This window comes from Puma concolor, chromosome D2 (assembly GCF_028749965.1).
Source record: "Puma concolor isolate L17-30 chromosome D2, mPumCon1.1.hap2, whole genome shotgun sequence".
Lineage (NCBI taxonomy): Eukaryota > Metazoa > Chordata > Mammalia > Carnivora > Felidae > Puma > Puma concolor.
Genome location: NC_141677.1, coordinates 27,494,599 through 27,504,985, shown reverse-complemented (window position 1 = coordinate 27,504,985; position 10,387 = coordinate 27,494,599). Strand labels below are relative to the sequence as shown.

The 10,387-nt window shown below is 39.7% G+C and overlaps 1 pseudogene; it reads left to right on the top strand.

The window, feature by feature from the left end:
• Nucleotides 1–8,893: 8,893 nt before the first annotated feature.
• LOC112854618 (small ribosomal subunit protein eS17-like) lies at nucleotides 8,894–9,329 on the top strand (annotated as a pseudogene).
• Nucleotides 9,330–10,387: the final 1,058 nt, after the last annotated feature.

Sequence of the window (10,387 nt, the reverse complement as noted above, 5' to 3'; positions counted from 1 at the left end):
ATTAAGATACAAAATACTATGGAATTCACTTACTTTTGTGTCCTTATATTATCCTAATCAAAACCAAAGGCAAAGTTCAAACTATCAAAAATGTAAACAAACAAAAAAATATTTTGTGACTTTTAGTTCTATCCATCAGTAATTCTACTACATGCAAAATCATTTTTTTTGTTTCCCTGATGATAAAAACATAAAACTTTCTCGTAAAAGCTTAAAACATTCATCAACATAGGAAGAATAAAACTAAAGTCTAGTATAATCTAATAACTAGGAAATCATCTGTGAAAGCACCTTGTCCCCCCCACCCCCCATGTGGGTGGGCCTTATCTAGTCTCTGAGGTCCTGAATAGAAGAAAAGGCAGAGTAAGAATTCTTTCTCTCTTCCTGAGTCTCTTCAATCTGGGACCTGGTCTGTTCCTGCTTTTGGACTCAGACTCAAACTAGAATTTATACCATCAACTCTACTGAGACCCGAACTTACTGACTACAGATCTTGAACTTCTCAGCTCCCGTAATAGAAAAACTCTGTGTGTGCATGCATGTGTATATCTCCTATTAGTTCTGTTTTTCTGGAGATCCTAGACCAACACTGATATGACACTGATATTATGTAAACACCTGCAAAACTTCTGCCAACGGTATAAAAGATTCATAACTACGCTTCATTTTTATAAGTGCATAAGCAAAATTGAAACTGAAACTAAGCAAAATTTGGACGCCGGGGTGGCTCAGTGGGTGAAACGTCCCATTCTTGATTTCGGCTCAGGTCCCGATCTCACAGTCACGGGCTCGAGCCCCAGTGTCAGGCTCTGCGCTGGGCTGGAGCCTGCTTCCGATTCTCTCTCCCCTCTCCCTCTGCCCCTCCCCCACTCTCTCTCAAGAACAACAACAAAAAAGAAAGAAATTAAGTAACACTAATTTGGATCCGTCCTTTGATAAATGAATGGTTTAAAGAATGAAACAGGGAGATTCAGTGGTCTTTCGTTAGGTGTGAAGTTCCTTTTTTGTTTTTTTAGTTCATTGCAGGCAAAAAATGCTATGACAAAAACTAAACACAGTCATTACTCAAAAACCAAATGTATAAAAGAATAGTTGAACTTGCTCATTCCAGGTTTCATATGAGCATAACATAATTTCCCACATTTCCCACTGACGGTCCCAGGTAGCAACTAGCAGCTCCCTGCGTCTTGGAGTCGCCACTGAAGACAATGGCACAACGGGGAGGTACGCCAAATGGCTGGCGGGGGAGCGATGTCCAACAGCTCCCCCTAGTTACTCAGATCTGAGCAAGCTTCAGCCACCACTCTCCACTGAAGGAAAGGTCTTCAGTTACCTTGGAACTGTGTTTACACAGTTGAAGGTCCAGCAAACTTATCATGGCCTATTTAAATGATGTTTTTAATAACAATGATTCAAAAAATAATTCATGAATAATAGCATCTGATTAAACTATTTTAATAATATTAACAACAACATCTTTTTATTCACAGTCACATGAAACGTTGCACTTGAGAGGGAACTGGAGCAGTAGACGTTACCCAGGGCTCTGCACGGGTTTATGGTCGTCTTACACACAAAGCAACACAACTTGAACAACTGCCAGGATAGAAAGGGAAATTGTCATAACGGGATACAAGAGTGGCACCTTTAAAATGCACCTGCAAATAGACCTCAGGAGCTGGAGTTGGGATCTAGAAAGATCCCAAGGTCGCCTAACCTGTTGCACACTTGTTGCTTTATTCTGTTTATCTGCATCATTTTTTTCTTCTTGTCGAAGATATGCTTTTTCCATTTTCAAGCTACATCATAGAAATTGGACATTCCAGGGGTGCCTGGGTGGCTCAGTCGGTTAAGCATCATATTTCGGCTCAGGTCGTAATCTCATGGTTCATGAGTGTGAGCCCCACATCGGGCTCTCTGCTGTCAGCGTGGAGCCCCCTTAGGATCCTCTGTCTCCCCTTTCTCTGCCCCTCGCCCACTCTCTCTACCCCTTTCTCTTTCTCTCAAAAATAAGTAAACATTAAAAAAAAATAGAAATTAGACATCCCAGTGTACCAGAGATTGTAATGTTTAAGTGTTAGTCATGCATACAGACTCACTGGTTATCTTCTAGTCCATATTCCATATACCTGGGAGAGAATTTCTGATAATCAAAACTTGGTTTGTGTGGCCACCATTTTTCAGCTACCGGTGCCCATGTCAGGAGGCTGGGATCACACTTTGCATGTGTGACCGTTGCCTGAGGATCCAGATGCTTTTTTGAGAGAAGAAGGTGATGCAGGCAGGCTGAATCTGAGGAGGCAGAGGAGGATCCCATAGGACCAGCCACGCGGGTCCTTGGTTTCACTCGAGACACAGATCAAACTTGAGCCAGAGAAAGTGAAACAGTTTATTGAATAGTGGAAGTGACAGACAGAGAATAGCAGACAGAGCATCTGGAAGACTTGGGAAGGAAAGGAAAATGAGTCATGTCATCACTTGAGGTTACGGGTTTACATTGGAGAGGGGTCTAGTGTACGTGTTCCTTCAGGAATCCAGGTAGGATCTGATCAAAGGCGAGTGCCAGGTGAAGGATAGGTGTCATTCCACAAATCACTGAAGGTAGGGGGTATAGATGCCAGCATCAGTCGAGATTTGTTCGAAGCTAATGTCCTGAACACGTTTGGGATGTTTGGGATCTGGCTCTTCTCAGACGTCATTAAGTGTTTGGGGCCTGGGATGAAACTCAGAGAATTAACTTTTGCTTCCTCCTTAAAGTGGAAACATAGCTTCTTTGGCTTATTCGGAGACAAAACACTGAACCTGAGGAAATGGGGCCTGACAGAAAACCGCAGAGATGGAGTCTTTCTAAAACAGTGCCTTTAGCTTCTCTACCTCAAAAGGATGTTTTATGGAATGGGTCCACGTTGAAAATAGTGCTTCCTATAAATACATGCACATTTAGGAGAATTTTGAAGTGCATTATATTAACTGAATAGATCTTTCAAAATGTTATTCGGTGTGTTTCAGAACTCCGTATACTGTTAAAATATATATGAGTTGCATAGACATGATTGTAAATTGAACCTTTACACTCATGAGATGTGAGTACTTTCTAAAATAAAGGTAATCACTACAGTCAATATGGGTTCAGAGAAAAAAATATTTGCCAAATGAATTTTGCCACTTTCTTTGATAGAGTGAACCAGATGTCATCAGGAGTGATATTATGTGACATGGTATGAAGTGTTGTGGTCCTGAGGCAATGGCCAAGAAAGGATTCTTGACACGTCTTGGGTGCAAAAAGGTGGTTTTATTAAGTCATGGGGACAGGACCCATGGACAGAAGTTGCTGCATTGAGGTTGTGATGGGTGACTGATTATATACTTTCAGGTTGGCAGGGTGTTAGGGATAGAGTGAGTCTCTAAGGTATTTTGGAAACAAGGCTTCTAGGACTTTGAGGGGCTAGCTGCTTTAGGGAAGGTTCTTCATTACTGTTTAGTGAAAACTCATTCATGAGACCCTTCAGATGTATATCAAGGGACCATAAGCTTGGCATATGATTGCCAGTATATATGTTGCGGAGGGGGGTAGAGATAAAGAAGTTTCCAACGGAATTTTTATTTGCTAAAGTAGACTTACAGCATCCTGGGGTGCTGGGCTAAGATTTCCTTTTGTCCTTAGCAAAGTGTCATCATGGAGGCAGCTGAACTCCTCGAGGAAGGTCACTCTGTCTGTTTCAAGGACTTGTCAATGGGCTGTAAGTTGAAGGGAAATTTAATATTTTTTTTTCCTTTTCTCTTGTTTCCTACGTCATTATAGACAGCATATACAGTAAGGATTTGATACAGTTGTTTAAAACGATTTTGTAGCTGACACCAAGAGATATAGAATGCATGACTCAAAGCAGAACTTTAACAAATACATACATTTGTTGTTGTTTTGTTTTGTTTTCTTGTTATGTCTTCAGCTGCCTGATAGAGATCCCTGCATTGGTAAAAACGGTGAGTCTTTCTTTTCTCATCATTCATTCATGAGTTCTATTTATAATTTGAATTTTCTAGCTAAAATTATGATGCTAATCAATCTTTTTATATTTTGGAATGAATCCTGAAAGGACTTTGCAGGATTACAAACAAACAAACAAAAAAGTGGTATTTACTAAATGGCCAATAATGAATGTAAATTCAATTGTTATGCCATAATGACAAGCAAAACATACTATCTTTTGGTTCATTAAGAAAATCCATTCATGCTAATATTCTTTCATTTTTTTCAAAAGCTGAGGCAGAGACTGAAAGAGAAAGAGAAGCAGTGACTTTTCCTCCTTACCAACACTCCCATATCTTCCTTCAGTTTCTTGATTCCTCTTCCATAAAGTTTTTATGGAAATTAGCTTCTCTTTCGGGAGGACATTTTGCCACCAAGAGTTCGCATCAAGAATTTCACCTACTTTAGGGGCGCCTGGGTGGCGCAGTCGGTTAAGCGTCCGACTTCAGCCAGGTCACGATCTCGCGGTCCGTGAGTTCGAGCCCCGCATCAGGCTCTGGGATGATGGCTCAGAGCCTGGAGCCTGTTTCCGATTCTGTGTCTCCCTCTCTCTCTGCTCCTCCCCCGTTCATGCTCTGTCTCTCTCTGTCCCAAAAATAAATAAACGTTGAAAAAAAAAATTAAAAAAAAAAAAAAGAATTTCACCTACTTTCATGTCAAAAAATAACAGACGTCAAAAGCTCTCCCTCCTAAATGTATTCCTTTACCAGGTGTGGTAAATGTGTGACTAATGATTACTGGTTCCTGCTGGGTCTTGCTTAGTTTGGTAATTAGCTCTCTCAGCTGCCTCATTGTAAATGAAGGGGTCCTAGTGAGTCACTTAAAGAGGCTGAATGGATAATCCATCAAGTAGTCTTTGAAAAAGCCCATTAATAGGGGAAGTCACAGGAGGTGGTAAAAAAGGTTCAGCCTGAGAAGTTGTCAAAACATCATCTAGTTTTGTTAGCATCAATATTTTCACAGTCAAATCTCAACATCTGTCATTTAGAGTTTTTATGTCCTTCCTATTCCACCTTAAAACTGATAACAATAGAAGAAGAAAGCTTGGAGAGTAAAACATACATGTGCCAAATTTTGGAATATGTCTTTAATTGTAGCAGATATTAGGCAAAAAAGTGTATGTTGAAAAAAATCTTGCAATCTGAGCAATATATTAGAAATAGTAACTGAAAGTTTGCAATGCTGCTTTTTTTTTAAAGTTTATTTATTTATTTTGGGAGAGAGAGACAGAGAGAGAGGCAGGCAGAGGCAGAGAAGGAAAGAGAGAAATTCCAAGCAGTCTTTACACTGTCAGTTCACAGTCCTGATGCAGCTCTTGAACTCAGGAACCATGAGACCATGGCCCAAAATCAAGAGTTAGCCGCTTGGCTGAGCCACCCAGGCACCCCTGCAACCCTGCCCTTAAAGGACAGATGATTATACTTGTGTCCAAAAAAACTATCAATTTATCTATCAACTTATTGTTATAAGTCTGTGCTTGTTTTGTTATTAACTATTTATAGTATTTTTTTTATTTCTGGATTTTATGAAAATACTGCAAATTTTCTCAGTGGCATTGGGGGTGGAAGATAATCCACATTAAAGGAAAAATTGCACTGACAATGTTAAACAGAGCGGGAAGATTTTATTTAAGACTAATGCAATAGGGGAGAGAGGCCGGGGCGAAGTCTGAACTTAAATTCACTAACACAGGTAGTGGTAGGGTTTAATGTGTGGAACAAGCTGGTAGGAATGTTCTGTAGGACATCAGTCCATCTGACTCTGCTAATTCACTCTATCTTTATGACAGGAGGCAGTTTTTCAAGTTGGAGCAAAGCATTCACGGAACTTAAGCTTCTTCTGCCTTACAGAAACTAGGAGATGGGATGCTACCTCCTTTCATCATTATATCCCAGGTGGTGAAACTGGCAAGAGGCTTTTAAAAAAATGTACAGACATCTCAAAGAAGCAGAGAAAAATGTAGATTGGTTAAAGCAAATGCTCTAAGAAAAGGGAGATTAGGACCTCGTGTCAGGAGGAACTGTCTAAAATGTAATTAAGTTATGGGAGCATTAAGGCCATCTGGGTCCCGAGCCTAAAGAAGGGTACACTAGGGACTTCGTGTATGTTTTCAACTTTGAATTAAAAATGTATCTAAAGAAAATATGAAAATATTTTAAGATTTGTGAAGGCTTTGAGATGTCGAATACACTACTCATTTATAGTCATTATAGTATTAACTATTCCATATGCTTACAATATTACAGATATTTGATTTTATAATTTCCTTGTAAACTGAAATAAGTAACCCTATTTTGATAAATATTTTGTAGTCATAAACCATCTCTATATACATTTATATTATATTTAACTTGGTCACATAATATCTGGGGAACTTCATTTGTCTATTTGACATTTAGAAATAATGATTACTAAGGGCAATTACTGAGGCAGCTGTGCCCACAGCTCAGAGCCTGGAGCCTGCTTCAGATTCTGTGTCTCCCTCTCTCTCTGCCCCTCCCCTGCACGCACTCTCTCTCTCTCTCTTTCTCAAAAATAAATACACATTAAAGGCGGTTATTACGTTTTGAGTACTTTCTGTGGTCAGCGTCTATAATAAGAGTTTATCAACATTGTCGCCCTAAATTATTATAATACATATTATTCCAGATTTGCAGATGAGAAAGAAGTTAAAGCTCGTCCAAAGTACAAAGGTAATACAGAGAATTAATTATCTCTCTTACCTTCAGCTCTTTTGACTGCACGACACCCTGTCTCCAGACTCCAACTTCTCTCTTTTGTAACACCTGCCTTTTCCATTGGGCACCTTAAAAATATATCTCAGCCCAATGACAGAACACATCTAAATTCAATGCAGTTACATTATTGTCATGCTTCTTAATTCTGAATGCATTCTCTGTCACAAAAAAGCATGCTGATGTTTATCTTTATAACTTTTAAAAAGAATTAAATTCTTTTTCTTAACCAGCTAAAAAGGCCTGAGTGCATACTATGGAAAAATTGAGTCCAAGTTGAAAATGACACTTAAATCTTACTGCTTTATTAAGTAGGGCAATAGGACCTGGTGTTATTTAATGAACATGAAAATCATAAATCTCAAATTTAAAAGACTCTAACATTAGGAAGACTCCAGAAAGACATGTAGAATGGTGGGGCAATTAGCATAAGATCCAGACAACCTAACCTTTTTATATTAATGCTGTGGACATAGTCCAGGTTAAGACTTAAAGCTGCTGTCGATATTCTTGTCTTTTACTGGTATAGCATCAACAATTGTGTTTAAAACTATTTCAGAGCCAAGTATTCTTTCTGTGAACAACAACAAAAAAGGCTTGGCTCTCAATTGTATGAATGACAAATATTTGTTCTTTCATTTGCTGATATAGATAAGTGAAAAGGTGTGTGAGTAAAAGCACTGAGTTATTGTGAAATTAGTTGTTTGATGCAGCTATCAATATTCAGCACTGTAACTATTTTTTAAAGTGTATTTACTTATTTTTGAGAGATGGGGGTGGGGGGGGAGTTGCTGAGAGCACAAGTGGGGTAGGGACAGAGAGAGGAGAGAGAACTCCAAGAAAGCTCCATACTCTCAGCACAGAGCCTGACGTGGGGCTTGAACTCACGAATTGGGAGATCATGACTGAGCTGAGATCAAGAGTTGGCTGCTTACCCAACTGAGCCACCCAGGTGCCCCAGCAAAGTAACCATTTTAAAGCTGTTAATGACTGACTGAGGATGATAAGCAGTTTATGTTGGCATGCAGCAATCAGCAAGATGGTGTTTACTGATGAACAAATACATTATGTATTCTCTGAAATGGAAAGGCAGATACTAGCAGGTTGTATGCATGCTGGAGAATGCATCACATAAAAATATGGCTTGTGAAATGGAAGTAAAATCTGTTTGATAAGCAGTTAGAAATGTGGATTCTACATCTGGCTTAGCTACCTAATACTAGCTCTTGGATTTTCAGTGTCCTCGTTCAGAAGGCAGCTGCATGCAGCGATTGAGAACATTTCAGTGGTCCTGAGTCTTAGTACCTGCTCTGACATTTACCTTTAAGCATCAGTACTGGGGCACCTGAGTGGCTCAGTCAGTTGAGTGTCCGACTTCAGCTCCGGTCATGATCTCATGGTTTGCGAGTTTGAGCCCCGCATTGGGGTCTGTGCTGCAGCTCAGAGCCTGGAACCTGCTTCAGATTCTGTGTCTCCTCCTCTCTCTGCATCCCCCGCCCCACACACTTGCACTCTGTCTCTATCACTGTCTAAAAAATAAATAATAAAAGAATAAATGATAAAACAATAGTCATTTTCTTATAGGGTGGCTTGAGAATTAAGTGAGAATTAAATGAGATAATATGTTTAAAGTATTAGACACAGTACCTCCTATAACTGCTGTCAACAAATATTAGCCATGGGGCACCTGGGTGGCTCAATTGGTTGAGCATCTGACTCTTGATTTTGGCTCAGGTTGTGATCCCAGGGTCTTAGGATAAAACCCAGATGGGGCTCCATGCTGGGCAAGGAGTTTGCTTGGGATTTTCTCTCCCTCTGTGTGTGTGTGTGTGTGTGTGTGTGTGTGTGTGTGTGTCTTCATCCCTCTCCCCTGCTCTCACTATCTCTCTCTACAGTAATAATAATAATCATAAAAACAATAATAATAAATATCAGCCATTACTTTTTGTAATAGAGATGACAATCTTTGTTCCAGTATCTGCTAATATCTTGCAAAGATTCAAAGATGAAAATGCATTTGCATTTAGTTTGTAATGTTAGGAAAATGTTACAATGTACATTTAAAAAATCATCATTCTTATTAAACCTGTATTTATTTAAAACCCCAACAGAGACTATACCCGCCAACATGGGCCACCTGCGCACCAAAGCCATGAGGAAGGCAGGCTGGGTCATCATTAAGAAACACTGCATTCACCTGGGCAATGACTTCCACACCAACAAACGCACAGGCAAGGGGACCACCATTATTCCCAGCGAGAAGCCACGCAATAAGACAGCAGGCTGTGTCACACATCTGATGAAGCAGATTCAGAGAGGCCTGCTGAGAGTTACCTCCATCAAGCTGCAGGGGGAGAGTTACCTCCATCAAGCTGCAGGGGGAGGAGAGAGAAAGGATGAATCATTATGTACCTGAGTTCTCAGCCTTGGATCAGGAGATGGCTGAAGTAGATCCAGACACTAAGGAAATGTTGAAACTTTTGAACTTGGGCAGTCTGTCCAAACCGTAGGTTACCCAGCCTACAGGTGGGATGGATTTCAAAACACCATGTGGGGCCGTTTGAATCTTTTTATGGTGCTGGACTATCTTCAATAAACCTTGGACAACAACAGCAAATAAATAAAAATAAAACGTAAATTTAGGAAAAAGTATAACACAGGTTATTCAACTTTCTATGGGGCCGATCATGTATTCTCTTTAGGCAATGCATCGTGGTTTATGTCAGAATGGAATGGAATGCATACTAAATTGGAACTTAAAGATTCACTTGCACTGCTAGGAATTTACCCAAGGGATACAGGAGTGCTGATGCATAGGGGCACTTGTACCCCAATGTTTATAGCAGAACTTTCAACAATAGCCAAATTATGGAAAGAGCCTAAATGTCCATCAACTGACGAATGGATAAAGGAATTTTGGTTTATATGCACAATGGCATTCTACGTGGCAATGAGAAAGAATGAAATATGACCTTTTGTAGCAATGTGGATGGAACTGGAGAGTGTTATGCTAAGTGAAATAAGTCATACAGAGAAAGACAAATACCATATGTTTTCATGTATCCTGAGAAACTTAACAGAAGACCATGGGAGAGGGGAAGGAAAAAAAAAGTTATAGAGGGAGAGAGACAAACCATAAGAGACTCTTAAAAACTGAGAACAAACTGAGGGCTGATGGGGGGGTGGGAGGGAGGGGAGGGTGGGTGATGGGCATTGAGGAGGGCACCTGTTGGAAGGAGCACTGGATGTTGTATGGAAACCAATTTGACAATAAATTTCATATTAAAAAAAAAAAAGATTCACTTGAATATATACAATGATATGACCATAGTTAGCCCAGTTTCAGAAATGAAAAGCTCTGTTTCTGTTGGCATACTGTGGTCAATTTAGCAGTTCTAATTAAATGATATTTTCTCCCTCACTGTTTATTGAACTGTTACTTTTGTAATTTTCAGCAGTAGCAACTTTAACTAGGACACTTAACTGGAATATTTAACTATCTTTTTGATGCCCCCTTGAGTTTAAAGAGCTAATATCCCTTCTATGGAGACACAAATCCTTTACAATGAGAGTAAGCTGTACTTTCGCTAATAGTTTCATACAAAATATTGAGGAAGAGAGT